The sequence below is a fragment of the Macaca nemestrina genome, chromosome Y, assembly GCF_043159975.1.
Source record: "Macaca nemestrina isolate mMacNem1 chromosome Y, mMacNem.hap1, whole genome shotgun sequence".
Taxonomy (NCBI): Eukaryota; Metazoa; Chordata; class Mammalia; order Primates; family Cercopithecidae; genus Macaca; species Macaca nemestrina.
In genome coordinates, this window is record NC_092146.1 from 15,442,858 (window position 1) to 15,460,078 (window position 17,221).

Below are 17,221 nucleotides of genomic sequence, written 5' to 3' on the forward strand. Positions count from 1 at the left end.
CTGCTACAAGAAGGGAAGGTGAATCTCTGTGTGGTGAATTGACACATCACAAAGCAATTTCGGAGACAGCTTCTTTCTCGTCACGACCTGAGGATGTTTCCGTTTTCACCGTGGGCCCTCAGTGCGCTCCCAGATAGCACTATGCAGATTCCACGGAAACGGTGTTAGCAAACTGCTTCGTGAAGACTAAGTGGGAACTCTGTGAGATGAATTCACGTTTCACTGAGAAGTTTCTCACAAAGCCTCTTTCCAGTTTTCATTTCACGATAGTTCCTTGGTCACCATGAGCTTCATTGCGCTGAGAAATAGCCCAGTGCAGATTGCAATCAAACAGTGTTAGCAAACGGGTCAGTGAAAAGGTGCGTGGAAGTCTAGGAGTCGCATTCACATGTCACAATGCAGTTTCTCCGAAGGCTTCTTTCCAGTTTGTATCTGAGGACGTTTCTCTTTCCACCATATCCCTCCGTGGGCTCCCAAGAGTGGTGTAAGCCTTTGAAATGAACTCACACGTCACAAAGCTGTTTCTCAGAAAGCTGCACTCCGGTTTTTCTCGGAGGATATTCCCTTTCTCCCCACACTCTCCAAACCCATCCGAAATATCGGTTCTCAGAATCCACAAAAACAGCGCTGGGGAACGGCTCCAAGAAACAGTGATGTAACTCGGTCAGATGAAGTCACGTATCTGAAAGCAATTTCTGAGGAAGCTTCTGTCATTTTTATCTGAGGATACTTCCTTTGTCACGGTAAGCTGCGTAGCTCCAAGAAGTCTCCCATTGCGGATTTCAAGGAAACGGTCTTGTCAAACTCATCACTGAAGGGAAAAGTGTAACTCTGTGAGGTGCACTCACACAGCGCAATGCAGTTTCTCACAAAGCTTCTTGCCAGTGTGCATCTGAGGCTATTTCCTTTTCACCGGAGCCCTCAATGAGCTCCCAAATATCGCTTTGCAAATTCCACGAGAACAGTCTTCGCGAAGGGCTTCAGGAGGAGAAAGCTGCAATTCTGTGAGATGAATTCACAGATCACAAAGAAGTTTCTCAGAAAGCTTCCCTCTCCTTTGTAACGGAGGATATTTCCTTTGGCCCCGTAGTCCTCAAAGGGGTCTGAAATATCAGTTTCCAGATTCCACAGAAACAGGGGTAGCCAACGGCTCCATGAAGCACAGGTGTAATTCAGTGAGTTGAAGTCACACATCACAAAGCAGTTTCTCAGAAAGCTTCTATATTTTTGTTTTCGAGCTGAGGTTATTTGTGGTCTCGGAGCTCCACTGTGTGTCTTAGAGCAGGTTCTGCGAAAACACTGTTAGCAAGCTTCTCCATGGAAACAATGATAGAACTCTGTGAGCCGAATTCACCCACAGCAAAGGAGTTTCTGAGGAGAAACTCCTTTGAGTTTCTGAGGAGAATCCTCCCTGCGGATTTGTCTGAGTCTCGAGATTTCACGATTCACCATGGGATTCAACGCTATCCAAGATATCACTCGTGAGATTCTACAAACACAGTGCTAGCAAACTCCTCCAGGAAGGAGTGGTGTAACCCTGTGAAATGAATTCACACATCACGAAGCAGTTTCTCAGAGAGCTTCCTTCCGGTTTTCCTCGGAGGATAGTTCCTGTCCCCCTATACTCTTCAAGCCCATCCGAAATTGTGAGTTCTCAGAATCCACAAAAACCGTGCTAGGAAACGGCTCCAAGACCCAGTGATGCAACTCCGGGAGCTGAAGTCTCGTATCTGAAAGCAATTCCCGAGGAAGCTTCTTTCATTTCTTATCTGAGGATATTTCCTTTGTCACCGTAAGCTGCATAGCGCTGAGAAGTATCTCGTCGCAAACTTCAAGAAAACGAGGTGCTGGCAAACTGATCACTGAAGAGAAAAGTGTAACTCCGTGAGGCGCATTCACACACCGCAAGGCAGTTTCTCAGAAAGCTTCTTTCCGGTTCTTATCTGAGGATATTTTCTGTTCCCCGTAGCCCACAATGAGCTCCCAAAGATCACTTTGCAGAATCCACGGCAACGGTGTTAGCAAACCGCTACGAGAAGGTAAAGGTGAATCTCTGTGTGGTGGATTCAACATCACAGAGCAATTTCTGAGACAGCTTCTTTCTAGTTATTATCGGAGGATGTCTCCGTGTTCACCATGGGCCTCAATGCGCCCCCAAATATCACTTTGCAGATTCCACGGAAACAGTGTTAGCGAACGGCTTCCTGAAGACTCGGTTGTAACTCTGTGTGATGAATTCACGTATCACAGAGAAGTTTCTCACGCAGCTTCGCTCACGTTTTGCATCGAGGGTATTTCAGCGTAGGCCTGAATTCGAACCAAAGTAGCCCTCCTCAGGTTCCTCAAAGACCGTGTTAAATGACTCTTCCATGAAAGGGGCGTGTAACTCTGTGAGATGAATTCTCACATCACAATCCAGTTTCTAAGACAGCTTCTTTCTCATTTTATCTGAGGATATGTCCTCTGTAAGCTTCATTGCGCTAAGAAATATGCCATGGCAGATTTCAGGAAAACTGTGTTAGCAAGTTGATCACTGAAGAGAAAACTGTAACTCCGTGAGTTGCATTCACACATCCCGACGCCGTTTCTCAAAACACTTCTTTCCTGTTTTTGTCTGAGGACATTTCCCTTTTCACCATAGGCCTCAATGAGCTCCCAAATATCCCTTTGCGGAATCCATGAAAACAGTGTTAGCATACTGCTACAAGATGGTAAAGGTGACGCTCCGTGTGGGGAATTCAACATCACAAAGCAATGTCTGAGACGGCTTCTCTCTAGTTATCATCTGAGGACGTTTCCGTTTGCACCATGGGCCCTGAATGCGCCCCCAAATATCGCCTTGCAGATTCCAGGAAAACAGTGGTAGCAAACTGCTTCCTGAAGATTCAGCTGTAACTCTGTGTGTTGAATTCACGTAGCACAGAGAAGTGTCTCACAAAGCTTCTCTCACGTTTTTAATTGGGGATATGTCCTTCCTCAGCGTAGGCCTCAATTCCATCCAAAGTAGCCCTTCTCGGGTTCCTGAGAGACAGTGTTAAACGACTGCCCCACGAAACGCCGGTGTGACGCTGGGAGATGATTTCACACATCGCAAACCAGTTTCTAAGAAAGCTTCTTTTCATTTGATCTGAGGAGATTTCCTTTGTCCCCGTAAGCTTCATTGCGCTAAGAAGCATCCCAAGGCAGATTTCAAGGAAACTGTGTGAGCAAACTGGTCACTGAAGAGAAAAGTGTCACTCTGGGAGTTGCATTCGCACATCGCAACGCAGTTTCTCAGAACGCTTCCTTCCAGTTTTTATCGGAGGCTATTTCCTTTTCCCCGTAGCCCTCAATGAGCTCCCAAATATCACTTTGCGGAATCCAGGAAAACAGTGCTAGCCAACTGCTACAAGAAGGGAAGGTGAATCTCTGTGTGGTGAATTGACACATCACAAAGCAATTTCGGAGACAGCTTCTTTCTCGTCACGACCTGAGGATGTTTCCGTTTTCACCGTGGGCCCTCAGTGCGCTCCCAGATAGCACTATGCAGATTCCACGGAAACGGTGTTAGCAAACTGCTTCGTGAAGACTAAGTGGGAACTCTGTGAGATGAATTCACGTTTCACTGAGAAGTTTCTCACAAAGCCTCTTTCCAGTTTTCATTTCACGATAGTTCCTTGGTCACCATGAGCTTCATTGCGCTGAGAAATAGCCCAGTGCAGATTGCAATCAAACAGTGTTAGCAAACGGGTCAGTGAAAAGGTGCGTGGAAGTCTAGGAGTCGCATTCACATGTCACAATGCAGTTTCTCCGAAGGCTTCTTTCCAGTTTGTATCTGAGGACGTTTCTCTTTTCACCATATCCCTCCGTGGGCTCCCAAGAGTGGTGTAAGCCTTTGAAATGAACTCACACGTCACAAAGCTGTTTCTCAGAAAGCTGCACTCCGGTTTTTCTCGGAGGATATTCCCTTTCTCCCCACACTCTCCAAACCCATCCGAAATATCGGTTCTCAGAATCCACAAAAACAGCGCTGGGGAACGGCTCCAAGAAACAGTGATGTAACTCGGTCAGATGAAGTCACGTATCTGAAAGCAATTTCTGAGGAAGCTTCTGTCATTTTTATCTGAGGATACTTCCTTTGTCACGGTAAGCTGCGTAGCTCCAAGAAGTCTCCCATTGCGGATTTCAAGGAAACGGTCTTGTCAAACTCATCACTGAAGAGAAAAGTGTAACTCTGTGAGGTGCACTCACACAGCGCAATGCAGTTTCTCACAAAGCTTCTTGCCAGTGTGCATCTGAGGCTATTTCCTTTTCACCGGAGCCCTCAATGAGCTCCCAAATATCGCTTTGCAAATTCCACGAGAACAGTCTTCGCGAAGGGCTTCAGGAGGAGAAAGCTGCAATTCTGTGAGATGAATTCACAGATCACAAAGAAGTTTCTCAGAAAGCTTCCCTCTCCTTTGTAACGGAGGATATTTCCTTTGGCCCCGTAGTCCTCAAAGGGGTCTGAAATATCAGTTTCCAGATTCCACAGAAACAGGGGTAGCCAACGGCTCCATGAAGCACAGGTGTAATTCAGTGAGTTGAAGTCACACATCACAAAGCAGTTTCTCAGAAAGCTTCTATATTTTTGTTTTCGAGCTGAGGTTATTTGTGGTCTCGGAGCTCCACTGTGTGTCTTAGAGCAGGTTCTGCGAAAACACTGTTAGCAAGCTTCTCCATGGAAACAATGATAGAACTCTGTGAGCCGAATTCACCCACAGCAAAGGAGTTTCTGAGGAGAAACTCCTTTGAGTTTCTGAGGAGAATCCTCCCTGCGGATTTGTCTGAGTCTCGAGATTTCACGATTCACCATGGGATTCAACGCTATCCAAGATATCACTCGTGAGATTCTACAAACACAGTGCTAGCAAACTCCTCCAGGAAGGAGTGGTGTAACCCTGTGAAATGAATTCACACATCACGAAGCAGTTTCTCAGAGAGCTTCCTTCCGGTTTTTCTCGGAGGATAGTTCCTGTCCCCCTATACTCTTCAAGCCCATCCGAAATTATGAGTTCTCAGAATCCACAAAAACCGTGCTAGGAAACGGCTCCAAGACCCAGTGATGCAACTCCGGGAGCTGAAGTCTCGTATCTGAAAGCAATTCCCGAGGAAGCTTCTTTCATTTCTTATCTGAGGATATTTCCTTTGTCACCGTAAGCTGCATAGCGCTGAGAAGTATCTCGTCGCAAACTTCAAGAAAACGAGGTGCTGGCAAACTGATCACTGAAGAGAAAAGTGTAACTCCGTGAGGCGCATTCACACACCGCAAGGCAGTTTCTCAGAAAGCTTCTTTCCGGTTCTTATCTGAGGATATTTTCTGTTCCCCGTAGCCCACAATGAGCTCCCAAAGATCACTTTGCAGAATCCACGGCAACGGTGTTAGCAAACCGCTACGAGAAGGTAAAGGTGAATCTCTGTGTGGTGGATTCAACATCACAGAGCAATTTCTGAGACAGCTTCTTTCTAGTTATTATCGGAGGATGTCTCCGTGTTCACCATGGGCCTCAATGCGCCCGCAAATATCACTTTGCAGATTCCACGGAAACAGTGTTAGCGAACGGCTTCCTGAAGACTCGGTTGTAACTCTGTGTGATGAATTCACGTATCACAGAGAAGTTTCTCACGCAGCTTCGCTCACGTTTTGCATCGAGGGTATTTCAGCGTAGGCCTGAATTCGAACCAAAGTAGCCCTCCTCAGGTTCCTCAAAGACCGTGTTAAATGACTCTTCCATGAAAGGGGCGTGTAACTCTGTGAGATGAATTCTCACATCACAATCCAGTTTCTAAGACAGCTTCTTTCTCATTTTATCTGAGGATATGTCCTCTGTAAGCTTCATTGCGCTAAGAAATATGCCATGGCAGATTTCAGGAAAACTGTGTTAGCAAGTTGATCACTGAAGAGAAAACTGTAACTCCGTGAGTTGCATTCACACATCCCGACGCCGTTTCTCAAAACACTTCTTTCCTGTTTTTGTCTGAGGACATTTCCCTTTTCACCATAGGCCTCAATGAGCTCCCAAATATCCCTTTGCGGAATCCATGAAAACAGTGTTAGCATACTGCTACAAGATGGTAAAGGTGACGCTCCGTGTGGGGAATTCAACATCACAAAGCAATGTCTGAGACGGCTTCTTTCTACTTATCATCTGAGGACGTTTCCGTTTGCACCATGGGCCCTGAATGCGCCCCCAAATATCGCCTTGCAGATTCCAGGAAAACAGTGGTAGCAAACTGCTTCCTGAAGATTCAGCTGTAACTCTGTGTGTTGAATTCACGTAGCACAGAGAAGTGTCTCACAAAGCTTCTCTCACGTTTTTAATTGGGGATATGTCCTTCCTCAGCGTAGGCCTCAATTCCATCCAAAGTAGCCCTTCTCGGGTTCCTGAGAGACAGTGTTAAACGACTGCCCCACGAAACGCCGGTGTGACGCTGGGAGATGATTTCACACATCGCAAACCAGTTTCTAAGAAAGCTTCTTTTCATTTGATCTGAGGAGATTTCCTTTGTCCCCGTAAGCTTCATTGCGCTAAGAAGCATCCCAAGGCAGATTTCAAGGAAACTGTGTGAGCAAACTGGTCACTGAAGAGAAAAGTGTCACTCTGGGAGTTGCATTCGCACATCGCAACGCAGTTTCTCAGAACGCTTCCTTCCAGTTTTTATCGGAGGCTATTTCCTTTTCCCCGTAGCCCTCAATGAGCTCCCAAATATCACTTTGCGGAATCCAGGAAAACAGTGCTAGCCAACTGCTACAAGAAGGGAAGGTGAATCTCTGTGTGGTGAATTGACACATCACAAAGCAATTTCGGAGACAGCTTCTTTCTCGTCACGACCTGAGGATGTTTCCGTTTTCACCGTGGGCCCTCAGTGCGCTCCCAGATAGCACTATGCAGATTCCACGGAAACGGTGTTAGCAAACTGCTTCGTGAAGACTAAGTGGGAACTCTGTGAGATGAATTCACGTTTCACTGAGAAGTTTCTCACAAAGCCTCTTTCCAGTTTTCATTTCACGATAGTTCCTTGGTCACCATGAGCTTCATTGCGCTGAGAAATAGCCCAGTGCAGATTGCAATCAAACAGTGTTAGCAAACGGGTCAGTGAAAAGGTGCGTGGAAGTCTAGGAGTCGCATTCACATGTCACAATGCAGTTTCTCCGAAGGCTTCTTTCCAGTTTGTATCTGAGGACGTTTCTCTTTTCACCATATCCCTCCGTGGGCTCCCAAGAGTGGTGTAAGCCTTTGAAATGAACTCACACGTCACAAAGCTGTTTCTCAGAAAGCTGCACTCCGGTTTTTCTCGGAGGATATTCCCTTTCTCCCCACACTCTCCAAACCCATCCGAAATATCGGTTCTCAGAATCCACAAAAACAGCGCTGGGGAACGGCTCCAAGAAACAGTGATGTAACTCGGTCAGATGAAGTCACGTATCTGAAAGCAATTTCTGAGGAAGCTTCTGTCATTTTTATCTGAGGATACTTCCTTTGTCACGGTAAGCTGCGTAGCTCCAAGAAGTCTCCCATTGCGGATTTCAAGGAAACGGTCTTGTCAAACTCATCACTGAAGAGAAAAGTGTAACTCTGTGAGGTGCACTCACACAGCGCAATGCAGTTTCTCACAAAGCTTCTTGCCAGTGTGCATCTGAGGCTATTTCCTTTTCACCGGAGCCCTCAATGAGCTCCCAAATATCGCTTTGCAAATTCCACGAGAACAGTCTTCGCGAAGGGCTTCAGGAGGAGAAAGCTGCAATTCTGTGAGATGAATTCACAGATCACAAAGAAGTTTCTCAGAAAGCTTCCCTCTCCTTTGTAACGGAGGATATTTCCTTTGGCCCCGTAGTCCTCAAAGGGGTCTGAAATATCAGTTTCCAGATTCCACAGAAACAGGGGTAGCCAACGGCTCCATGAAGCACAGGTGTAATTCAGTGAGTTGAAGTCACACATCACAAAGCAGTTTCTCAGAAAGCTTCTATATTTTTGTTTTCGAGCTGAGGTTATTTGTGGTCTCGGAGCTCCACTGTGTGTCTTAGAGCAGGTTCTGCGAAAACACTGTTAGCAAGCTTCTCCATGGAAACAATGATAGAACTCTGTGAGCCGAATTCACCCACAGCAAAGGAGTTTCTGAGGAGAAACTCCTTTGAGTTTCTGAGGAGAATCCTCCCTGCGGATTTGTCTGAGTCTCGAGATTTCACGATTCACCATGGGATTCAACGCTATCCAAGATATCACTCGTGAGATTCTACAAACACAGTGCTAGCAAACTCCTCCAGGAAGGAGTGGTGTAACCCTGTGAAATGAATTCACACATCACGAAGCAGTTTCTCAGAGAGCTTCCTTCCGGTTTTTCTCGGAGGATAGTTCCTGTCCCCCTATACTCTTCAAGCCCATCCGAAATTGTGAGTTCTCAGAATCCACAAAAACCGTGCTAGGAAACGGCTCCAAGACCCAGTGATGCAACTCCGAGAGCTGAAGTCTCGTATCTGAAAGCAATTCCCGAGGAGGCTTCTTTCATTTCTTATCTGAGGATATTTCCTTTGTCACCGTAAGCTGCATAGCGCTGAGAAGTATCTCGTCGCAAACTTCAAGAAAACGAGGTGCTGGCAAACTGATCACTGAAGAGAAAAGTGTAACTCCGTGAGGCGCATTCACACACCGCAAGGCAGTTTCTCAGAAAGCTTCTTTCCGGTTCTTATCTGAGGATATTTTCTGTTCCCCGTAGCCCACAATGAGCTCCCAAAGATCACTTTGCAGAATCCACGGCAACGGTGTTAGCAAACCGCTACGAGAAGGTAAAGGTGAATCTCTGTGTGGTGGATTCAACATCACAGAGCAATTTCTGAGACAGCTTCTTTCTAGTTATTATCGGAGGATGTCTCCGTGTTCACCATGGGCCTCAATGCGCCCCCAAATATCACTTTGCAGATTCCACGGAAACAGTGTTAGCGAACGGCTTCCTGAAGACTCGGTTGTAACTCTGTGTGATGAATTCACGTATCACAGAGAAGTTTCTCACGCAGCTTCGCTCACGTTTTGCATCGAGGGTATTTCAGCGTAGGCCTGAATTCGAACCAAAGTAGCCCTCCTCAGGTTCCTCAAAGACCGTGTTAAATGACTCTTCCATGAAAGGGGCGTGTAACTCTGTGAGATGAATTCTCACATCACAATCCAGTTTCTAAGACAGCTTCTTTCTCATTTTATCTGAGGATATGTCCTCTGTAAGCTTCATTGCGCTAAGAAATATGCCATGGCAGATTTCAGGAAAACTGTGTTAGCAAGTTGATCACTGAAGAGAAAACTGTAACTCCGTGAGTTGCATTCACACATCCCGACGCCGTTTCTCAAAACACTTCTTTCCTGTTTTTGTCTGAGGACATTTCCCTTTTCACCATAGGCCTCAATGAGCTCCCAAATATCCCTTTGCGGAATCCATGAAAACAGTGTTAGCATACTGCTACAAGATGGTAAAGGTGACGCTCCGTGTGGGGAATTCAACATCACAAAGCAATGTCTGAGACGGCTTCTCTCTAGTTATCATCTGAGGACGTTTCCGTTTGCACCATGGGCCCTGAATGCGCCCCCAAATATCGCCTTGCAGATTCCAGGAAAACAGTGGTAGCAAACTGCTTCCTGAAGATTCAGCTGTAACTCTGTGTGTTGAATTCACGTAGCACAGAGAAGTGTCTCACAAAGCTTCTCTCACGTTTTTAATTGGGGATATGTCCTTCCTCAGCGTAGGCCTCAATTCCATCCAAAGTAGCCCTTCTCGGGTTCCTGAGAGACAGTGTTAAACGACTGCCCCACGAAACGCCGGTGTGACGCTGGGAGATGATTTCACACATCGCAAACCAGTTTCTAAGAAAGCTTCTTTTCATTTGATCTGAGGAGATTTCCTTTGTCCCCGTAAGCTTCATTGCGCTAAGAAGCATCCCAAGGCAGATTTCAAGGAAACTGTGTGAGCAAACTGGTCACTGAAGAGAAAAGTGTCACTCTGGGAGTTGCATTCGCACATCGCAACGCAGTTTCTCAGAACGCTTCCTTCCAGTTTTTATCGGAGGCTATTTCCTTTTCCCCGTAGCCCTCAATGAGCTCCCAAATATCACTTTGCGGAATCCAGGAAAACAGTGCTAGCCAACTGCTACAAGAAGGGAAGGTGAATCTCTGTGTGGTGAATTGACACATCACAAAGCAATTTCGGAGACAGCTTCTTTCTCGTCACGACCTGAGGATGTTTCCGTTTTCACCGTGGGCCCTCAGTGCGCTCCCAGATAGCACTATGCAGATTCCACGGAAACGGTGTTAGCAAACTGCTTCGTGAAGACTAAGTGGGAACTCTGTGAGATGAATTCACGTTTCACTGAGAAGTTTCTCACAAAGCCTCTTTCCAGTTTTCATTTCACGATAGTTCCTTGGTCACCATGAGCTTCATTGCGCTGAGAAATAGCCCAGTGCAGATTGCAATCAAACAGTGTTAGCAAACGGGTCAGTGAAAAGGTGCGTGGAAGTCTAGGAGTCGCATTCACATGTCACAATGCAGTTTCTCCGAAGGCTTCTTTCCAGTTTGTATCTGAGGACGTTTCTCTTTCCACCATATCCCTCCGTGGGCTCCCAAGAGTGGTGTAAGCCTTTGAAATGAACTCACACGTCACAAAGCTGTTTCTCAGAAAGCTGCACTCCGGTTTTTCTCGGAGGATATTCCCTTTCTCCCCACACTCTCCAAACCCATCCGAAATATCGGTTCTCAGAATCCACAAAAACAGCGCTGGGGAACGGCTCCAAGAAACAGTGATGTAATTCGGTCAGATGAAGTCACGTATCTGAAAGCAATTTCTGAGGAAGCTTCTGTCATTTTTATCTGAGGATACTTCCTTTGTCACGGTAAGCTGCGTAGCTCCAAGAAGTCTCCCATTGCGGATTTCAAGGAAACGGTCTTGTCAAACTCATCACTGAAGAGAAAAGTGTAACTCTGTGAGGTGCACTCACACAGCGCAATGCAGTTTCTCACAAAGCTTCTTGCCAGTGTGCATCTGAGGCTATTTCCTTTTCACCGGAGCCCTCAATGAGCTCCCAAATATCGCTTTGCAAATTCCACGAGAACAGTCTTCGCGAAGGGCTTCAGGAGGAGAAAGCTGCAATTCTGTGAGATGAATTCACAGATCACAAAGAAGTTTCTCAGAAAGCTTCCCTCTCCTTTGTAACGGAGGATATTTCCTTTGGCCCCGTAGTCCTCAAAGGGGTCTGAAATATCAGTTTCCAGATTCCACAGAAACAGGGGTAGCCAACGGCTCCATGAAGCACAGGTGTAATTCAGTGAGTTGAAGTCACACATCACAAAGCAGTTTCTCAGAAAGCTTCTATATTTTTGTTTTCGAGCTGAGGTTATTTGTGGTCTCGGAGCTCCACTGTGTGTCTTAGAGCAGGTTCTGCGAAAACACTGTTAGCAAGCTTCTCCATGGAAACAATGATAGAACTCTGTGAGCCGAATTCACCCACAGCAAAGGAGTTTCTGAGGAGAAACTCCTTTGAGTTTCTGAGGAGAATCCTCCCTGCGGATTTGTCTGAGTCTCGAGATTTCACGATTCACCATGGGATTCAACGCTATCCAAGATATCACTCGTGAGATTCTACAAACACAGTGCTAGCAAACTCCTCCAGGAAGGAGTGGTGTAACCCTGTGAAATGAATTCACACATCACGAAGCAGTTTCTCAGAGAGCTTCCTTCCGGTTTTTCTCGGAGGATAGTTCCTGTCCCCCTATACTCTTCAAGCCCATCCGAAATTGTGAGTTCTCAGAATCCACAAAAACCGTGCTAGGAAACGGCTCCAAGACCCAGTGATGCAACTCCGGGAGCTGAAGTCTCGTATCTGAAAGCAATTCCCGAGGAAGCTTCTTTCATTTCTTATCTGAGGATATTTCCTTTGTCACCGTAAGCTGCATAGCGCTGAGAAGTATCTCGTCGCAAACTTCAAGAAAACGAGGTGCTGGCAAACTGATCACTGAAGAGAAAAGTGTAACTCCGTGAGGCGCATTCACACACCGCAAGGCAGTTTCTCAGAAAGCTTCTTTCCGGTTCTTATCTGAGGATATTTTCTGTTCCCCGTAGCCCACAATGAGCTCCCAAAGATCACTTTGCAGAATCCACGGCAACGGTGTTAGCAAACCGCTACGAGAAGGTAAAGGTGAATCTCTGTGTGGTGGATTCAACATCACAGAGCAATTTCTGAGACAGCTTCTTTCTAGTTATTATCGGAGGATGTCTCCGCGTTCACCATGGGCCTCAATGCGCCCCCAAATATCACTTTGCAGATTCCACGGAAACAGTGTTAGCGAACGGCTTCCTGAAGACTCGGTTGTAACTCTGTGTGATGAATTCACGTATCACAGAGAAGTTTCTCACGCAGCTTCGCTCACGTTTTGCATCGAGGGTATTTCAGCGTAGGCCTGAATTCGAACCAAAGTAGCCCTCCTCAGGTTCCTCAAAGACCGTGTTAAATGACTCTTCCATGAAAGGGGCGTGTAACTCTGTGAGATGAATTCTCACATCACAATCCAGTTTCTAAGACAGCTTCTTTCTCATTTTATCTGAGGATATGTCCTCTGTAAGCTTCATTGCGCTAAGAAATATGCCATGGCAGATTTCAGGAAAACTGTGTTAGCAAGTTGATCACTGAAGAGAAAACTGTAACTCCGTGAATTGCATTCACACATCCCGACGCCGTTTCTCAAAACACTTCTTTCCTGTTTTTGTCTGAGGACATTTCCCTTTTCACCATAGGCCTCAATGAGCTCCCAAATATCCCTTTGCGGAATCCATGAAAACAGTGTTAGCATACTGCTACAAGATGGTAAAGGTGACGCTCCGTGTGGGGAATTCAACATCACAAAGCAATGTCTGAGACGGCTTCTTTCTAGTTATCATCTGAGGACGTTTCCGTTTGCACCATGGGCCCTGAATGCGCCCCCAAATATCGCCTTGCAGATTCCAGGAAAACAGTGGTAGCAAACTGCTTCCTGAAGATTCAGCTGTAACTCTGTGTGTTGAATTCACGTAGCACAGAGAAGTGTCTCACAAAGCTTCTCTCACGTTTTTAATTGGGGATATGTCCTTCCTCAGCGTAGGCCTCAATTCCATCCAAAGTAGCCCTTCTCGGGTTCCTGAGAGACAGTGTTAAACGACTGCCCCACGAAACGCCGGTGTGACGCTGGGAGATGATTTCACACATCGCAAACCAGTTTCTAAGAAAGCTTCTTTTCATTTGATCTGAGGGGATTTCCTTTGTCCCCGTAAGCTTCATTGCGCTAAGAAGCATCCCAAGGCAGATTTCAAGGAAACTGTGTGAGCAAACTGGTCACTGAAGAGAAAAGTGTCACTCTGGGAGTTGCATTCGCACATCGCAACGCAGTTTCTCAGAACGCTTCCTTCCAGTTTTTATCGGAGGCTATTTCCTTTTCCCCGTAGCCCTCAATGAGCTCCCAAATATCACTTTGCGGAATCCAGGAAAACAGTGCTAGCCAACTGCTACAAGAAGAGAAGGTGAATCTCTGTGTGGTGAATTGACACATCACAAAGCAATTTCGGAGACAGCTTCTTTCTCGTCACGACCTGAGGATGTTTCCGTTTTCACCGTGGGCCCTCAGTGCGCTCCCAGATAGCACTATGCAGATTCCACGGAAACGGTGTTAGCAAACTGCTTCGTGAAGACTAAGTGGGAACTCTGTGAGATGAATTCACGTTTCACTGAGAAGTTTCTCACAAAGCCTCTTTCCAGTTTTCATTTCACGATAGTTCCTTGGTCACCATGAGCTTCATTGCGCTGAGAAATAGCCCAGTGCAGATTGCAATCAAACAGTGTTAGCAAACGGGTCAGTGAAAAGGTGCGTGGAAGTCTAGGAGTCGCATTCACATGTCACAATGCAGTTTCTCCGAAGGCTTCTTTCCAGTTTGTATCTGAGGACGTTTCTCTTTTCACCATATCCCTCCGTGGGCTCCCAAGAGTGGTGTAAGCCTTTGAAATGAACTCACACGTCACAAAGCTGTTTCTCAGAAAGCTGCACTCCGGTTTTTCTCGGAGGATATTCCCTTTCTCCCCACACTCTCCAAACCCATCCGAAATATCGGTTCTCAGAATCCACAAAAACAGCGCTGGGGAACGGCTCCAAGAAACAGTGATGTAACTCGGTCAGATGAAGTCACGTATCTGAAAGCAATTTCTGAGGAAGCTTCTGTCATTTTTATCTGAGGATACTTCCTTTGTCACGGTAAGCTGCGTAGCTCCAAGAAGTCTCCCATTGCGGATTTCAAGGAAACGGTCTTGTCAAACTCATCACTGAAGAGAAAAGTGTAACTCTGTGAGGTGCACTCACACAGCGCAATGCAGTTTCTCACAAAGCTTCTTGCCAGTGTGCATCTGAGGCTATTTCCTTTTCACCGGAGCCCTCAATGAGCTCCCAAATATCGCTTTGCAAATTCCACGAGAACAGTCTTCGCGAAGGGCTTCAGGAGGAGAAAGCTGCAATTCTGTGAGATGAATTCACAGATCACAAAGAAGTTTCTCAGAAAGCTTCCCTCTCCTTTGTAACGGAGGATATTTCCTTTGGCCCCGTAGTCCTCAAAGGGGTCTGAAATATCAGTTTCCAGATTCCACAGAAACAGGGGTAGCCAACGGCTCCATGAAGCACAGGTGTAATTCAGTGAGTTGAAGTCACACATCACAAAGCAGTTTCTCAGAAAGCTTCTATATTTTTGTTTTCGAGCTGAGGTTATTTGTGGTCTCGGAGCTCCACTGTGTGTCTTAGAGCAGGTTCTGCGAAAACACTGTTAGCAAGCTTCTCCATGGAAACAATGATAGAACTCTGTGAGCCGAATTCACCCACAGCAAAGGAGTTTCTGAGGAGAAACTCCTTTGAGTTTCTGAGGAGAATCCTCCCTGCGGATTTGTCTGAGTCTCGAGATTTCACGATTCACCATGGGATTCAACGCTATCCAAGATATCACTCGTGAGATTCTACAAACACAGTGCTAGCAAACTCCTCCAGGAAGGAGTGGTGTAACCCTGTGAAATGAATTCACACATCACGAAGCAGTTTCTCAGAGAGCTTCCTTCCGGTTTTTCTCGGAGGATAGTTCCTGTCCCCCTATACTCTTCAAGCCCATCCGAAATTGTGAGTTCTCAGAATCCACAAAAACCGTGCTAGGAAACGGCTCCAAGACCCAGTGATGCAACTCCGGGAGCTGAAGTCTCGTATCTGAAAGCAATTCCCGAGGAAGCTTCTTTCATTTCTTATCTGAGGATATTTCCTTTGTCACCGTAAGCTGCATAGCGCTGAGAAGTATCTCGTCGCAAACTTCAAGAAAACGAGGTGCTGGCAAACTGATCACTGAAGAGAAAAGTGTAACTCCGTGAGGCGCATTCACACACCGCAAGGCAGTTTCTCAGAAAGCTTCTTTCCGGTTCTTATCTGAGGATATTTTCTGTTCCCCGTAGCCCACAATGAGCTCCCAAAGATCACTTTGCAGAATCCACGGCAACGGTGTTAACAAACCGCTACGAGAAGGTAAAGGTGAATCTCTGTGTGGTGGATTCAACATCACAGAGCAATTTCTGAGACAGCTTCTTTCTAGTTATTATCGGAGGATGTCTCCGTGTTCACCATGGGCCTCAATGCGCCCCCAAATATCACTTTGCAGATTCCACGGAAACAGTGTTAGCGAACGGCTTCCTGAAGACTCGGTTGTAACTCTGTGTGATGAATTCACGTATCACAGAGAAGTTTCTCACGCAGCTTCGCTCACGTTTTGCATCGAGGGTATTTCAGCGTAGGCCTGAATTCGAACCAAAGTAGCCCTCCTCAGGTTCCTCAAAGACCGTGTTAAATGACTCTTCCATGAAAGGGGCGTGTAACTCTGTGAGATGAATTCTCACATCACAATCCAGTTTCTAAGACAGCTTCTTTCTCATTTTATCTGAGGATATGTCCTCTGTAAGCTTCATTGCGCTAAGAAATATGCCATGGCAGATTTCAGGAAAACTGTGTTAGCAAGTTGATCACTGAAGAGAAAACTGTAACTCCGTGAGTTGCATTCACACATCCCGACGCCGTTTCTCAAAACACTTCTTTCCTGTTTTTGTCTGAGGACATTTCCCTTTTCACCATAGGCCTCAATGAGCTCCCAAATATCCCTTTGCGGAATCCATGAAAACAGTGTTAGCATACTGCTACAAGATGGTAAAGGTGACGCTCCGTGTGGGGAATTCAACATCACAAAGCAATGTCTGAGACGGCTTCTCTCTAGTTATCATCTGAGGACGTTTCCGTTTGCACCATGGGCCCTGAATGCGCCCCCAAATATCGCCTTGCAGATTCCAGGAAAACAGTGGTAGCAAACTGCTTCCTGAAGATTCAGCTGTAACTCTGTGTGTTGAATTCACGTAGCACAGAGAAGTGTCTCACAAAGCTTCTCTCACGTTTTTAATTGGGGATATGTCCTTCCTCAGCGTAGGCCTCAATTCCATCCAAAGTAGCCCTTCTCGGGTTCCTGAGAGACAGTGTTAAACGACTGCCCCACGAAACGCCGGTGTGACGCTGGGAGATGATTTCACACATCGCAAACCAGTTTCTAAGAAAGCTTCTTTTCATTTGATCTGAGGGGATTTCCTTTGTCCCCGTAAGCTTCATTGCGCTAAGAAGCATCCCAAGGCAGATTTCAAGGAAACTGTGTGAGCAAACTGGTCACTGAAGAGAAAAGTGTCACTCTGGGAGTTGCATTCGCACATCGCAACGCAGTTTCTCAGAACGCTTCCTTCCAGTTTTTATCGGAGGCTATTTCCTTTTCCCCGTAGCCCTCAATGAGCTCCCAAATGTCACTTTGCGGAATCCAGGAAAACAGTGCTAGCCAACTGCTACAAGAAGGGAAGGTGAATCTCTGTGTGGTGAATTGACACATCACAAAGCAATTTCGGAGACAGCTTCTTTCTCGTCACGACCTGAGGATGTTTCCGTTTTCACCGTGGGCCCTCAGTGCGCTCCCAGATAGCACTATGCAGATTCCACGGAAACGGTGTTAGCAAACTGCTTCGTGAAGACTAAGTGGGAACTCTGTGAGATGAATTCACGTTTCACTGAGAAGTTTCTCACAAAGCCTCTTTCCAGTTTTCATTTCACGATAGTTCCTTGGTCACCATGAGCTTTATTGCGCTGAGAAATAGCC